General features: G+C 39.9%; 1 protein-coding gene across 1 annotated transcript in view; it reads left to right on the forward strand.

Moving 5' to 3' along the window:
• IGF1 (insulin like growth factor 1) overlaps nt 1-14,696 on the forward strand; it is a 157,616-nt gene that overhangs the window by 83,811 nt on the left and 59,109 nt on the right. The gene's annotated exons all lie outside the window — the stretch shown is intronic.

A 14,696-nucleotide genomic window follows, 5' to 3' on the forward strand; every position in this document is an offset into this window, starting at 1 on the left:
TGGACAAACTATGTAAGAGATGTATGAATTGTACAGTAGGTGCATTAACAATAAAGCAGGTTTAAGTAACCCATCCCCACTTACCATAACCCAACAGTGAGTTATAATCCATGACAAAGCGTTTGGGAAAAGGTTTTCTATCACGTAGGGTACATAATATACAAGTAGCATTTAATACACTCCCAATATCGAGAGATGTTATAAGAATGTGATCTCTCAACACTGAATTTCTGTTTCAATAAATCTTTCTAATTCTTTACTGAATAGATACTGCGAATATCAAACTCACAGTAGCATTTGTGGAAGCACAAAGTGGAAAGATTAGTGATTTCCCTCTTGTTGTTTGAAAGCATCTCATTCTGTTTCCCTTTTCTTAAGCCGTCTGTGAGTTATTTGGAAAGCTACCTAAATGTAAAAAAGGCTCATGAGCTTTGTACTTGACTTTAAGGAACTAATAATATTACTAAAGTTTCCTGTATCATTTTCCCACGTGGGGCTCACCATCACGCCCAACTTCACCCACTCAAAGTCTCCATGGTTCTCCCTAGGACCAACAAGAGGACTAACCTCCTCGTTCTGTTTGCGCTCTGCATCGGACCTCCCGTGGCCAAAAGCTTCTAACTGCAGGGCGTGCACGCGCGTGCGCATGCGCATGCGCATGGCTAGCCTGGGGACAGCCTTTTCACTAAAGGTTTTGTGGATGTTGAAGTGAGAGGGCAGAAAGATCTCAATCATCACTTTCATCTTAGTAAGATTCCCTTCCTCTCTTCTGCAAACTCTCCCAGGAATTACTTCCTATCCAACCCTTCATCCTCTCCCTTAGAAAGAACTCGCAAGAAAATTCTGCTACTTCCTCCATCACGGCTTTGCCCATAGTGGGGATGGGGGCAGGCCCGCTCACCTTTTATCATTGTATATGCCCGAAAGTTGTTTTTTCCTAAACAGAAGAGCAATTCTGTCCCTAAGGAATTCTGTCTTCCTTTAAGATCATCTAGGTCAAATTACAGCCTCTTTTTGAAAATGGTATTTTTCCTTCCTGTAAGATCTGTGTGAGTGATAATTACCACCACCCCAACAATGGTTAATATTTGCTGAGAACTTGCCATGGGTCAGTCACTATACCAAATGGTTCACCTATGTTCTCATTAGTCCTTATGAAAACCCTATGTGTCAGGCACTGCTATGAACCCTATTTTACAGATGAAGAAATGGAGGCTCAAAGATATTATTTAACATACTGAAGGTCACAGCCAGGCAGCGTAGGCTTGAATCTGGGTTTGAAGACATCAAACCTGTGTTTTCACTACTTCACCATTCATGCCTCAATCCAGACACAAGGACAATTCCAGGTACTGACTGTCACCTTCTTGTTCAAATTTGGTTGTACATGCTAGAGGCAGAAACATAGCTAATTTTGAGTGATAAAATGTTTTTGAGTATGGTATTATTAAGATAAATTAGAATTTCTGCTCAATAATCAATATATCCAACTGGGCTTTTAACCTTACCTACTGCCATTCCTCTACTGTTCACATTGCAATGTCGTTTCGTGATAGTCCTTCCTATCACATATGCAATACCCAATGGTAAATCAATCTCAGTGAGAAAGGCTATGTCTTGAGCCCTTATACAGTCCAGAAATAAACCATTTCTGCATAAGTAAAACTAGAAGTTGATCATAAAGAATCTTGCCAAGAGCTCTGGCAACACTACACCTATTGTTCTCTTGACAGTTTGTCAAAGTCACTGTGGTCTCAAGGAATGTGGTTGAAGCAAGACTTCCACAGACAAAAATGTGGACAAAAATGTGAACAGCGTCCATGTTCCTATATCCCTGTCCCTCAAAAAGGCCTTAGTTATCCCACTCTAGGGATTCCCAGTGGGTACAGTTCTAACCCTAGATGGCATTTTGGAAACATGCAGGGACATTTGGGGTTATCAATCACAATGACTGAGGGGGGGCGTTATAAGGTATTTATTGGGCAGAGGTTAGAGCTCCAGACACTTCATGTAGATGATAAACCTATTTATAATTACCTATGCCTAGAATCTAACTCCAATTTGTTTATAAACTCAAAGCATTTTTGCATGATTTTTATATAAGCTGAATTTTCCAGGAATGCTACCACTGTAGTCAGTATATATACCACAGTATAAAGGTGGTACTTTATTTCATTTGGAACTTTACCAAGCATCGTCCACTGTTCTAGAAAAAACATCACTTATGGCAATGCTAATTGTACTATTTGAATCTCTCTACTCGCCACCTGTATCAGTAGCTGTCACATTCATAATTCTCCACATAGGGGTAAAATATCTGACCACTTCCCTATGTTTTCCAATAGAGTTGGGCCTTAGCATTTCTATCTTGTAATGCATGTTATTTTACTACGAACTGTTTTCATTATACTTTATATTACAGTTCAGGCATCATTTTGATTTTTGTTGAAATTGTATATTATCTATGAATTTCACTTTGGGATATTAAAGGGTATATCATTTATGTTTGCTATAAAAAGGGGAACTTTGGGTCTGATAGGGCTGAACACAACAATTATGATCCTGCCTGAGTAATAATGCCAGATGGATGGCAGAGCCTTTGCCCTCTTCCCAGTGAGGCATTTAAAGTGTAAAGCTGAGCTGAAAGCTTGTATTTTCCTCACCTGTTTATGGATAGAGATTAAACCTCTTTGGGATCCAATAAAGGATAATGGTTATGGTTAATACAACATCTGGTTTCTAAATGTTCTTTCCTTCACCCTGTGATGGGATGAGATGATTTTGAAAAGAATAAAGCAATCACTAAAAACAGAAACAGATGTAAATTGGATTTGAGACAATATCATCAGTACATCAAAAGTAAAATTTGACCTTGGATTTCAAGCAAAGTTGGAAATGTGGCCTAGAAGGGAGGTTTCTCATTTTAATGGTTACTACCAGGAAAGTTAAAGTTTAAGTAACTGTCCCATAACTTCCTAACTCTACTTTGTTTATTGAAATCAATGGCTCCACCTTAGCCTCCAACCTCCTCCAGAGGGAACAGTGGGAGAGTCTCTCCAAACGGAAATTTGGGGGGTTCATAGTCTCTATTCATGGCAACTTCTCTATATAAGTGCTGTGGTTGAATCCATAATTCCACCCCACAAACAGGGAACTCTCTTTCCCAACCCCAAATGTCTAAAAGATGTGATAGAGAGACGGACAGATAGACAGACAGAGATGGAGAAAGTGCTCCTCTAGAGAAGGAGACAGCAGTAATAGAGGCAGAAATGACACCTAGTATTGTACTCTCCACCTTATTTGGCCCAGATCTTCTAATTCAACCTAAAATATTCAAAGATAGGGTTACTCCAAGACCAATATTCTCTCCCTATTTTTTCTGTCTCTCTCTTCTTCAAAGGGCTTTGGGAATGGAAACATTTCCATTCCCCTCCTATAGCCAAGTAAATTCTCTTAGTTAATATTGAAAAGTCTCTTCTGGTATCTCTAGCCCTCACTGCAGTAGTAAAAGATACAGTGAAATAATTTAATACATATTTATGCTAGAATGTACTGGATGTTTATCTGTTTGCTCTCATATCCATTTCCCAACATTCTACATTTTCCAGCCACCCCCCCCCCTTTTTTTTTCTGATTTCCAGGTAGGCTTGGCTGTAGGAGACACTAACAAAAATGGAGGGCAGGAAGAAAGTAGAAACCAGGGTATTCCTGCCTTTTCTCTCTGCTTCAAGTAGCATCTTCAGCAGTAATTGCTGTTCCTGCCCCCCCACTTGGAGTGGCACCCTGTCCCCCCAGTGGACCTAGATCCATCCAGATGGTTCTTCTCAGATGGGAACACTACTTCCTCTCTGTGTCTCTCAAGTTCTAGGGATGGTAGTGACTTCCTGATGTTGTTAATCTCTGGGTTGACCCCCATCTCTTATTTGGCTACTCATCTCTTCCATCACCTGTACAAATCCCCTCTGTTTAAAATACCTAGAATAGTTTCTGCTGCCCTCTCTGGACCTTAACTAATACCCACAGGAATAACATAGTGGTAAGAAGCGTGAGTGCTGAAATCAAGCAGATGTTGGTGTGTGTTGTGGCTCTGACACTTCTGGCTGTGTTCTTTAGACAAATTAAAACAACTTCTGTGAGGCTCAGCTTCCTCTTTTGTGAAATGATATTAATGACAATAACAACCACCACCACAACAATAATATCTACCTCCTATTGGTATTTGAGGATTAAACATTATCATGCAATAGTTCCTAAATTTCTAGATTTCTCAAAATTGTAAAATTTCTAAAAATAAAAGTAGAATTTTCAAGAAATTGAGATAGGGTGGCAAAATCTTTACTGGGCTAAAATAAGGACATTTAAAAAAACCTATCATAACATCATGTCATTAAAAGGGAATTCATTTTAATAACATGGCATGGATATAATCTCAGAATAAAGGGCAGTTTCTTAAATTTAATAAATTAAGCTTTATGAAAAACTCATCACATTGTCTTAATTTATCCCTTTCATCTTTTTAGTTTCTCTATGGCTAGATGAAAACACAGGCACAGTCCAGCACTGGTCTGCTTCTCAGCTCTTGTTTATGATACTTTTGTTGTCACTACTTCTGTTGTTACTATTAGGAATGCGAGTACTCATTAAGGATCTAAGACATCCAAGGCAAAATTCTCTCCATTGGCTTTGTCACACGCTTTTCTACGTACGCTCTTTTCTCTTTTCTACGTACACTCTGATTCATGGCCCCAACTTTTATGAGCAAGTGACCACCTCTTCCCTTAATTTGACTCTGACTTAGCAAAATCAGGGAAAAAGTACTGTTTGAGCCTAAAAAATCCTTATACCACAAAAGCAAATGTAAAAGTTCAAGTCCAGCATTTTCTTGCTATGTCACTATAATCCTTCCTCTTTCTTCACCTCATCCCAGCCCAGCCAGCAGAGCTACAAATTTTCCATATAATGATTTCTAACTGTTTATATGATATTTTCAGGCCCTCCCTAAATAGTACCGAAATAATTATTCTAATTAATTCAAGGAAACAATGCAAATAAGTCAGTTGTTTGTCATTATGCACAACCTGAACACCAATAATTTTTCAAGCAGTTTTACTGGCTTCCTCAGCACATAACTTCAGTTATTCCGCCTTTTACTTTTAGTCATATTTGTTCCACACCATATTCTTCTAAGTCATCACTGTTATTCTTAGCAATTGCTATTAAATGATATTTGATGGTCTGGTCTCTTACTCCTCAGCCTTTTAAATGTTCCATAATGTCAAATAATAGAAATATCCCTGATGAGGCAAACATGTCCCTGAAAGAAAAGTGAACCTATTTTCAAGTCCTTCTTAAACTGTGAGGATTTATTTTTAATCTTTCAAAGCGTGCATCACATTATTCCAAATTCTCTTTGGGGTTGCTCCTGCAGAACCCAGGGGTGTATCAGTCACTGGAAGAGCAATTTGAGAACCTCTAGGACTGATTTTTGAAAACGCAGTATCCACAGAAACACTCTTCAGACGCTATCCCAGCAAATGCTGGCAATTCTATGCTTGTGTGGAAGGTGGCTTCTGTGGGTTTGTCCAAGTGTTGTTCTACGGAGACCATCACTCTTGTAAACACAGCACATTCTATGCTGTATCCTTGCATGACCATCACAAGAATTCTGAACGTAGACTTGTATTTCCCAGAAGGAGTATGCCTCAAGCTAAAAGCAGCCGGATGAGATAAGGAAAATCAGTCAGTGAAAGGTTTGCTTAGAGTCTTTGGGGCATGTTCATGCTCTCCAGGGTTTATGTGTACAATATTAATAAGCCAATTCTAAAAGTCAAACAGATAATACTCCAAAACTTGTACGTAGACTCTTGCACCGAAGAACCACATACTCCTGGATCAGCTCACTGCTTTTTACCTAAGAAGTAAATGAATGTGGGAAACAGATGTGGGTGGCCAGCAACAGGACAGTCCCATGTGCATTTGGTCAGGATATTACCTCTGAAAATGTGATCTCTGTCCCATGAACTGAGGGAGGAAGGAAGACAAACTTCTTGAAGAAACAACCCAGATAAACCCACTTGAAGCCATTCTTCCAGTAGTTTTAATGGATTGCACACAACCACTCGCACTTTCTCGCCAGGCCCCCTTGGGACCAACACTACATAGTTCAGAGACAAGCAGACAGGATTAAGGGTGAAGTCTGTGAACCACGGAACACAATTTTCCTCTCCATGAAACTAACTGGCCCTTCTGAGGATCAAACCCATGACCCTGGGCTCATTAGCACTCTACTCCAACCATGCCCAAAACAAATACAGGTTTGAAGCCAGAGGAGCTTCAAACCACACATAAGAATGTAATCAACAGAGCCACAGGGAAACACATAAAGTAAACACTTTCTATATAGGCAAAAAGAACAGAAGATTTGGAAAGAGCCTACATTCTCTGAATCCCTTAGTCATCTGAAGGCTTACTGGAAATTTCCACTTGGATATCTTCCATCATTTTGACTTCAACCATTTTCCTCTCTCAGCCCCCACCCCTGAAAGGAATTTACCATTTGGAACTTTCAGTTTATGGCACCATCACTCAGTCAACCAAGTTCAGAACCTTGGGGTTGTCCTTAGCAACACGTCTGACAATCCAATGCATTTTTAGTCCAAAAACAAAATTCATTGAGGACTCTACTCAGACATCTCTCATGTCTCTCCTCCTGCCTATCCCCAAAAGTCCAAACCTCACCACCTTCTGGATATTATGATAACTGCCTACCAGCTTTCGCCTCTCCAATCCATTTTGTATACCATTCTTAAAATTCTGCTTTGCACATCTCCTCAAAAACTTCAGTGGCTACTGTTCCAACTTGATATCTTACATTTTCCCAGAATCTATTACAACTAAACTGTTCATATTCATCCCCACCTTTGCCTAAGCCCTTTTTTTCTAGATGTCCAAAGACTAGCCACCATTTAAGATACAGCCCATATTTCAATTCTGTTTTTCTAGGCTACTTCAAACCCTTTGAATCTTTCTCTTTTGAACTCCTAGACCCCACGTTAGCAATACTAGGAATCTGATTCTCTAATAATCTATCACTACTTTATTTTTTGCTCTATGTAACACTTTATCAATCATATTGTAAATTCTCTGAAGGCAGAGACTTGGCTTTTATCCCACGGGTATTTTTGAGCCCTAATGTGTGAGCGATACTATTCTGGGAATATAATAATGAATGAAACAGACTTACATTGTAGTAACAGGGAGATGGACAGTAGACAAATACATAAACAAGGTACTTGAAAATAGTAGAGAAAACAAAAGGGCAACATAAGAAAACATGAATTGAATCACTATTATTAATTCATCTCTTTTCTGGGGCCAGGCAGTCCAATGGGGAAGTCAAACCCTTATAAAATGAATTATTACCCCATTCTGCCTTGGGTTCGCTCTTCCTCTAGCATTCTCTCTCTTACAAATTCCATCCTGTCACCTGGTTTTCTCCTCCATGAAGATGATGCCAAACTGATCTCTCTCTTCTGAAATTCAGTCATTATAATCCACCACCTGACAATCACCTCCACCTAGAATTGTACTGTCCAATACAGCAGCCACTGGACAGCTGGCCGAAATTGGGATATGCTGTAGGTGTAAAATAGGTACTGGATTTCAAAGACTTAGCATGAAGAAAAAGAATATAACATAGTTGGCATTTTTATATTGACCACATGTTGGCATGATAATATTTTAGCATTAAGTAAAATATATAATTAAAATTAGTTTCATCTGTTTCTCTTTACTTTTTTAAATGTGACTGTTAGAAAAATTTTAAATTACACATGGCTTACATTTGTGGCTCTCATTATATTTCTATCAGACAGTGCTGACCCAGAAGTTTTGAGCACTTACTGTATACCAGGCATGATTCTATTTGATGCCCAACTTCTAGGAATGCTATTACTTCAATTCAAACTGAAGGTGTCTTTTCTCCTCCCAAGGCTACTCTATATTTTGGCTTTCCTACCTTTGTCGATGATTCTGTTCCAACTTTCCAGAGTTGGAACAGACATCTTTATCTTTTTTTCAGTGTTCATCATTTGCCAAGTCTTGTAGAGTTTCCTCTGTAGCATGATCTCTATTTCCTCCCTCCCTTCTGTTCTCATACCACTGTCCTTGACATCTCTCAAAGAACAATTTAGTAAGAGCTCTGCTTTCATATCTCCCCATTCCAGTCTAATCTGTATGCTACTGCTACATCAGTCTTCCTAATCCAACACAACAATACCAGAATCAAAGAATGGTACAATTGAAGGAACATTGGGCATCCTTGTGGAATCTTTTCACAATAATGAAATGAATAGATAAGATTTATAGAGGGAGTGCTGCCTGTTTGCCACTGACTCTTAAGTATCTCACATATATAATCACATTTAATCATCCCAACAACCTTATGAGGAAGATATTATTAATATACCCATTTTGCAGAAAGGAATCCCAAGGTCCAGGGATATTAAGTAACATGTCCCAAAGGCACAACACCAGTTATCAGCCCAGGTCTATCTGACCCCAGAGGCCTTACTCTTAACTTCTATGCTATATTATCAGAGTGAATGGGAAAAGTCCTCATAATCCTGTCCCCCAAGACTTGCTATTCTATCCAGATCAGTAAATGATATCACTATCCACCCAGGGGCTCAAGTAAAAAACCTGAGTCATTCTTGATGTCTTTGTCCACATTCCAATCAAATCTATCAGCAAACCCCATTAACTCTCTATTAAAAATATATCCCAAGTTTGCCTTCCCACTATCTGCATACATGTATCCTCATCATAAGCCCTGTCATTGCTCACTTAAAAATTCCAATTTGGTTCCTTACTGCTGTAGTGGATTGAATTGTGTCCCTTAAAAAGATATGTTTGATTCCTAACCCACCCACCCCCAGTAGCTATGAATGTTGGTACTCTATTTGGAAATAGTCTTTGCAGATGCGATTAGTTAAGGATCCACAATGAAATCATCCTGGATCTAGGGTGCGCCCTAAATCCAATGACTGACATCTTTCTAAGAGAAAGGAGAGAGCAATTTGGACACAGAGACACAGATTAGAAAAGGCCATGTGAAGACAGAGGCAGAGACTGGAGTTATGGTGCCACAAACTAAGAAATGCCAGGAGCCACCAAAGCTAGAAGAAACAAGGAAAGATTCTTCCCTAGAACCATCAGAGGGAGCATGGCCCTGTCAGTACATTGATTTGGGACTTCTGGCCACCAGAACTGTGAAAGAATAAAATTTCTGTTGTTTTAAGCCACCTAATATGTGGCAATTTGCTACTGCAGCCCTAATATACTACCCTTTCATCTTCTTCAGTCTATTCTTAACATAGAGACCAGAGTCGTTCATTTGACTGAAAATCAGATCAAGGCACTCCCTGCTCACAATCCTCCCTTCTGTGGTTTTTCATCAAACTCAGAATAATATCCAAAGTCCTGCCCATGGCCTTCCATGTCAGATATGAACCTGTCTGTAGCTACTCGTAGACCTACTCCTGTTACGTCCACTCACTCTGCTCCAGTCTCTCTGGACTCTCACTGTTCCTCAAAGGCAAAAGTATATTCCCACATCATTACCTCTGTACTTGTTGTTTTCTGCCTTGAAGGCTCTTCCCCCAGCTCTTCTCATGGATTTCCCTTGCTTCATACAGGTTTCTGCTAAAAAGAAAGAAAGGCCATCCCCAGCCAACCTACCTAAAATAGCATACCCTGTCCTGGCCTTTTGATCCCCTTACCCTGCTTCAAAGCTCTTCCCACTGAATCAATATTACACATGTACTTTTGTATTGGTTTGCTTACTGTCTATCAGCCTCACTGATGCATCCCCAGCACCTACCATGGTCTATGATACATAAAGGCTCTCAATAAAGATTCATGTAATGCATGAATAAATGAATGAACACTTGAGTTGGAGCCTAAGGAAAATTAGTATGATTGACTTATGGGCCAAGTATTTTAAGTCAGGGTAATAAAAATATAATCAATAGCAGCAGTAACCATTTCTTGAGGGATTTCTATGTGCCAGGCACTTCATGAAGGGTTTTCAATATCTTATCCCAATTAATCTTCAAAACAATTCTATTAGGTAATCATAATTATCTACTGAGTAAACTGAGCTGAGAAAGGTTAAATAGCTTTATATATAATTCTTACAATTCAATATAAAAATACAAATAACCCAATAGAAAAATGGGCAAAGATATGAACAGAGAACTCATGGAAATTAACATATGAATGGCTGATAGTCATTTGAAAAAAGTGCTCAATTCCATTTATAATCAGAAAAATAAAAAATTAAGCAGTGAAAGAATTTTTACTCATGATATTGGCAAAATTTTAAATTTGGTAATACCAAGTATTGACTAGAGTGTGGGAAAACAGGTATTCTCATATCCTGCTTATGGATGTATACCCTGGTTCATTGGAGGGCAAGTGGGAAATAATAATTAAAATTTTAAATGCCCATATCCTGTGATCAATCAATTTTGCTTCTGCCCTAGAGAAGTCCTCACACATATGTACATGAAGGAAAGAACAAGGATATTCACTGTAGTATTGTCTGTTAGCGCAGAAACCTGTAAATAACATCAGTGTCCACAGTAGGGGGCACAGTTACATAACAGTGAATGTATTCATGGTAATGAACACTACGAAACAGTTAAAAATAATGGGGTGGATCTCTATGAACTATACAATCAGATTTATAATGTTAAATAAAAAAAGCAAGGTTTAGAATGATATGTGTAATAACATGTCATGTATGCAATAGCAAAACAATACATTTTCTATGGAAATGATTATTAGATGATCGATATAGATAGATAGATAGACATATAGATAGACAGACAGATATCTGAGTTCATTTGAGCTGCTATAAGAAAATACCATAGACTGAGTGTCTTCCAAACAACAGAAATTTGTTTCTCATGGTTATGGAGGCTGGAAGTCTGAGATCAGAGTGCCAGCAAGGTCAGGTGAGGGATCTCTTCCAGGTTGCACATTTCTCATTGTGTCCTCACGTGGCAGAAGGGAGTAGGGAGTTCTGTGGAGTCCCTTTAATAAGAGCACTAATCCCATCCATGTGGGCTTCATGACCTAAGCACCTACTAAAGTCCCCACCTCCCAATACCATCACATTGGGCATTAAGATTTCATCATATGAATTTTGGGCAGACACAAACATTTAGACCATAACAATAGCTATAGATAGATGATTGATAAATCGGTAGATAGATAGATAGATAGATAGATAGATAGATAGATAGATGATAGATAGGAAGAAGTGAGGGAAGAAGGGAGAGAGGGAAAAAGGAAGATAATTTAGAGCGAGGAAATGGATGATATCAAGTAAGGGGAGAGTGTGGAAAGAAAAGAGTGGAGGGCCCAGGTCTAAACCTGAAAGAACTCCATTCCTCAGAGTTTGGGTAAAAGAAGGGGATTCTGAGATGTTGCATTCACAAAGGCAAGAACACTGTGGTGCCACTGAGTCAGAATTACAAAGTGTTACAAGGAGATGTTTTACTATACTGAAAGGTGATAAAATGTTTAGTAAAATTACTTTTGCGGCATAGCATATATTAGTGGTTTTTCTTGAGTAATTTTGGCGGATTAGAGAGAGCAAACACCACACTGAGGCTGAAGTAAAGAATGAATGAGAGGTGAGGAAATGAAGAAAAAGGTATAGAAAACTTTTGACCAAGAGAAGGTCAAAGACACAGGGGAATGTAGGCCCAAGAGTTATTTTTAATGAAAGATACTGGAGAAGGTATGTATGCTAATAGAAATGACCCAGTAAAAAGGTAAAGATTAAAAATGAAAAAGAGAAGGGGACTTCCCCGGTGGCGCAGTGGTTAAGAATCCGCCTGCCAACACAGGGAACATGGGTTCGAGCCCTGGTCCGGGAAGATCCCACATGCCACAGAGCAACTAAGCCCGTGTGCCACAACTACTGAGCCTGTGCTCTAGAGCCCACGATCCACAGCCACTGAGCCCACGTGCCACAACTACTGAAGCCCGCATGCCTAGAGCCTGTGCTCCGCAACAAGAGAAGCCACTGCGATGAGAAGCCTGCGCACCGCAACAAAGAGTAGCCCCTGCTTGCCGCAACTAGAGAAAGCCCGCCCGCAGCAACAAAGACCCAATGCAGCCAAAAATAAATAAATTTATAAAAAAGAAAATGAAAAAGAGAGAAAAGGGGAAACTTGAAGAACAAAGTCCCTGAGAAGATGAGAAGATCCAGACCCCAACAGGAAAAAAAAATGGTTTTTGACTAGAGAAAGGGTACTTGCCCAATGGTAACAATGGAGGGAAAAAGAAAAATAGAAGTGCAGCTGCAGGTAGGTTTGTAAACTTGGTAGCAAAAAAAAAGGAGGGTGTGCCTATTTGAGGATGTTTACATTCTCCATGAAGTAGGATTCAAGGTCATCATTAAAATTGAGGGCAGCGTGGGATGCGGAGAGAGGGACAGGGTAGGTGGAAGTTTGAGAGGGTAATAAAAGGTATAAAATATATTCGTTGTGGTTGGTAATTGGGGGATATCTATTTGTTCCAGTGGGTAGAAGGACATACAGTAGAGAAATGTATTAGCAGAGAATGTCTATTTGAGGTTGAGGATTACAAATACAAAGTGATGCCAGTATGACCACTTGTCTCTGTGGCTATAGGTTGCATATACTAGAGAAAAAGGTCAAGGTCTTTGTTAAATACAGCATTAAATTTTACTTTCTTTCAACCACCAGTAAACTTCTTACAGTCAGTCAAAAAGTGTGCATTCTATCTGGTATTTTTTTTTTTAATAGTAATCTTTTATTTATTTATTTATTTTTATATATTTATTTTTGGCTGTGTTGGGTCTTCGTTTCTGTGCGAGGGCCTTCTCCAGTTGTGGCAAGCGGGGGCCACTCTTCATCATGGTGCGCGGGCCCCTCACCATCGCGGCCTCTCTTGTTGCGGAGCACAGGCTCCAGACGCGCAGGCTCAGCAGTTGTGGCTCACGGGCCCAGTTGCTCCGTGGCATGTGGGATCCTCCCAGACCAGGGCTCAAACCCGTGTCCCCTGCATCAGCAGGCAGACTCTCAACCACTGCGCTACCAGGGAAGCCCTGGTATTTTTTTAAGATCAAAGAATTATTTGGGGAATATTGTCTAGTGTTGCTTCATTAAAACAGTTCCGGGACTTCCCTGGTGGCGCAGTGGTTAAGAATCCGCCTGCGAATGCAGGGGACACGGGTTCAAGCCCTGGTGCAGAAAGATCCCGCATGCCGCGGAGCAACTAAGCCCGTGCGCCACAACTACTGAGGTTGCGCTCTAGAGCCCACGAGCCACAACTACTGAAGCCCACACACCTAGAGCCCGTGCTCCACAACAAGAGAAGCGACCGCAATAAGAAGACCGCGCACCGCAACAAAGAGCAGCCCCCACTCACTGCAACTAGAGAAAGCCCACGCTCGACAACGAAGACCCAATGCAGCCAAAAATAAAAAAAAAATTTTAATTAAAAAAAAAAAAAACGGTTCTGGAAGCTTCCCCATCACTTAAATGAGCAGTATTCTTTTTGTTTTTATAAATGAAATGAGAACAATATATATAAAGGTGTTATCTTTGACTCTGCTCTCTCCTTCATTCCTTTTGCCACCTGTAGCTGTCAAGCCCTCCCATTCTGCCTTCTAGGTCCGTCCTTCTTCAATGTGTCCTCTTGTTCCATAACCACTGCTATCGCTCTAGTCTGCACAGTAGTGTGGCCAAAGCCAGCTACACATGAGAATTCTCAGAGCTCTACCTAAACTGGTTCAGAACTTCTGGAAATTAGGACCCTAAAATCTCCATTTTTAACAAGTTCCTTATGAGGTACCTTTTCAGTCCACCTCAGCCCACATTTGGAACACATGCTCCCATATGCAAGGTGTATTTTGGAGTTTCCTGACTTTGGAAAGAAGCACCCGCCACCACGTAACCACTCAGAAATAAATCTGAGGAAGTGAAATGGAATTTCCATTTCTGAACCAATAAATTATCCTCAGAGATGACTGCTTGAGTGTAAAGTACACAAGGCCATATTGCGTGTAAGAATTAATGTTTGTGGAAGGAATAAATGACTGGATAACAATTGAACCCAAGGTGGGGGTGAGGCGATGCTGCATTTCGTAGTAGTCTACAAGACTGGACGAGAACTTTGCACATTCTGTTTTGAAGAGCTGCCAGGGAGAAGAAATGCCAGGCCAAGGAAAAGTTGTGTAAGAGGAAAACTTAAAGAGGAGTATCGAAGCTTGGAAGGAGCCACATATGAAATAAAGTGTCATTTATTCTTTTCTAATCACAACTCAGTTTAATGAGGAGATTTGGCAGGGAGGGGACCCTGGTTGGAATAAAGATACTCTATTAACCGAAGAAGCCAGTAGAGGCTACACAGCCAAATAAACTGTACCGGCCTTCCTTAATTTACCAGCTGTTTCCTTTCTGTTGAATGGAAATAGAAAAATTAACCCTTCTAAACTCAATATGAAAATGATTCCTTCAGACTCTAGAGAGCATGCTCAGGTTCTTACAAGAGAAACTATTTAGCAGTGACTTAATAATATGTCTCCAGAATACAAATTCAAGGGACCAGACATGGAATGTTCATCAGCCTTTCTAATGACATTCACAGAGTTATTT

The sequence above is a fragment of the Balaenoptera physalus genome, assembly GCF_965194825.1.
Source record: "Balaenoptera physalus genome assembly, chromosome: 13".
NCBI classification, from domain to species: Eukaryota; Metazoa; Chordata; class Mammalia; order Artiodactyla; family Balaenopteridae; genus Balaenoptera; species Balaenoptera physalus.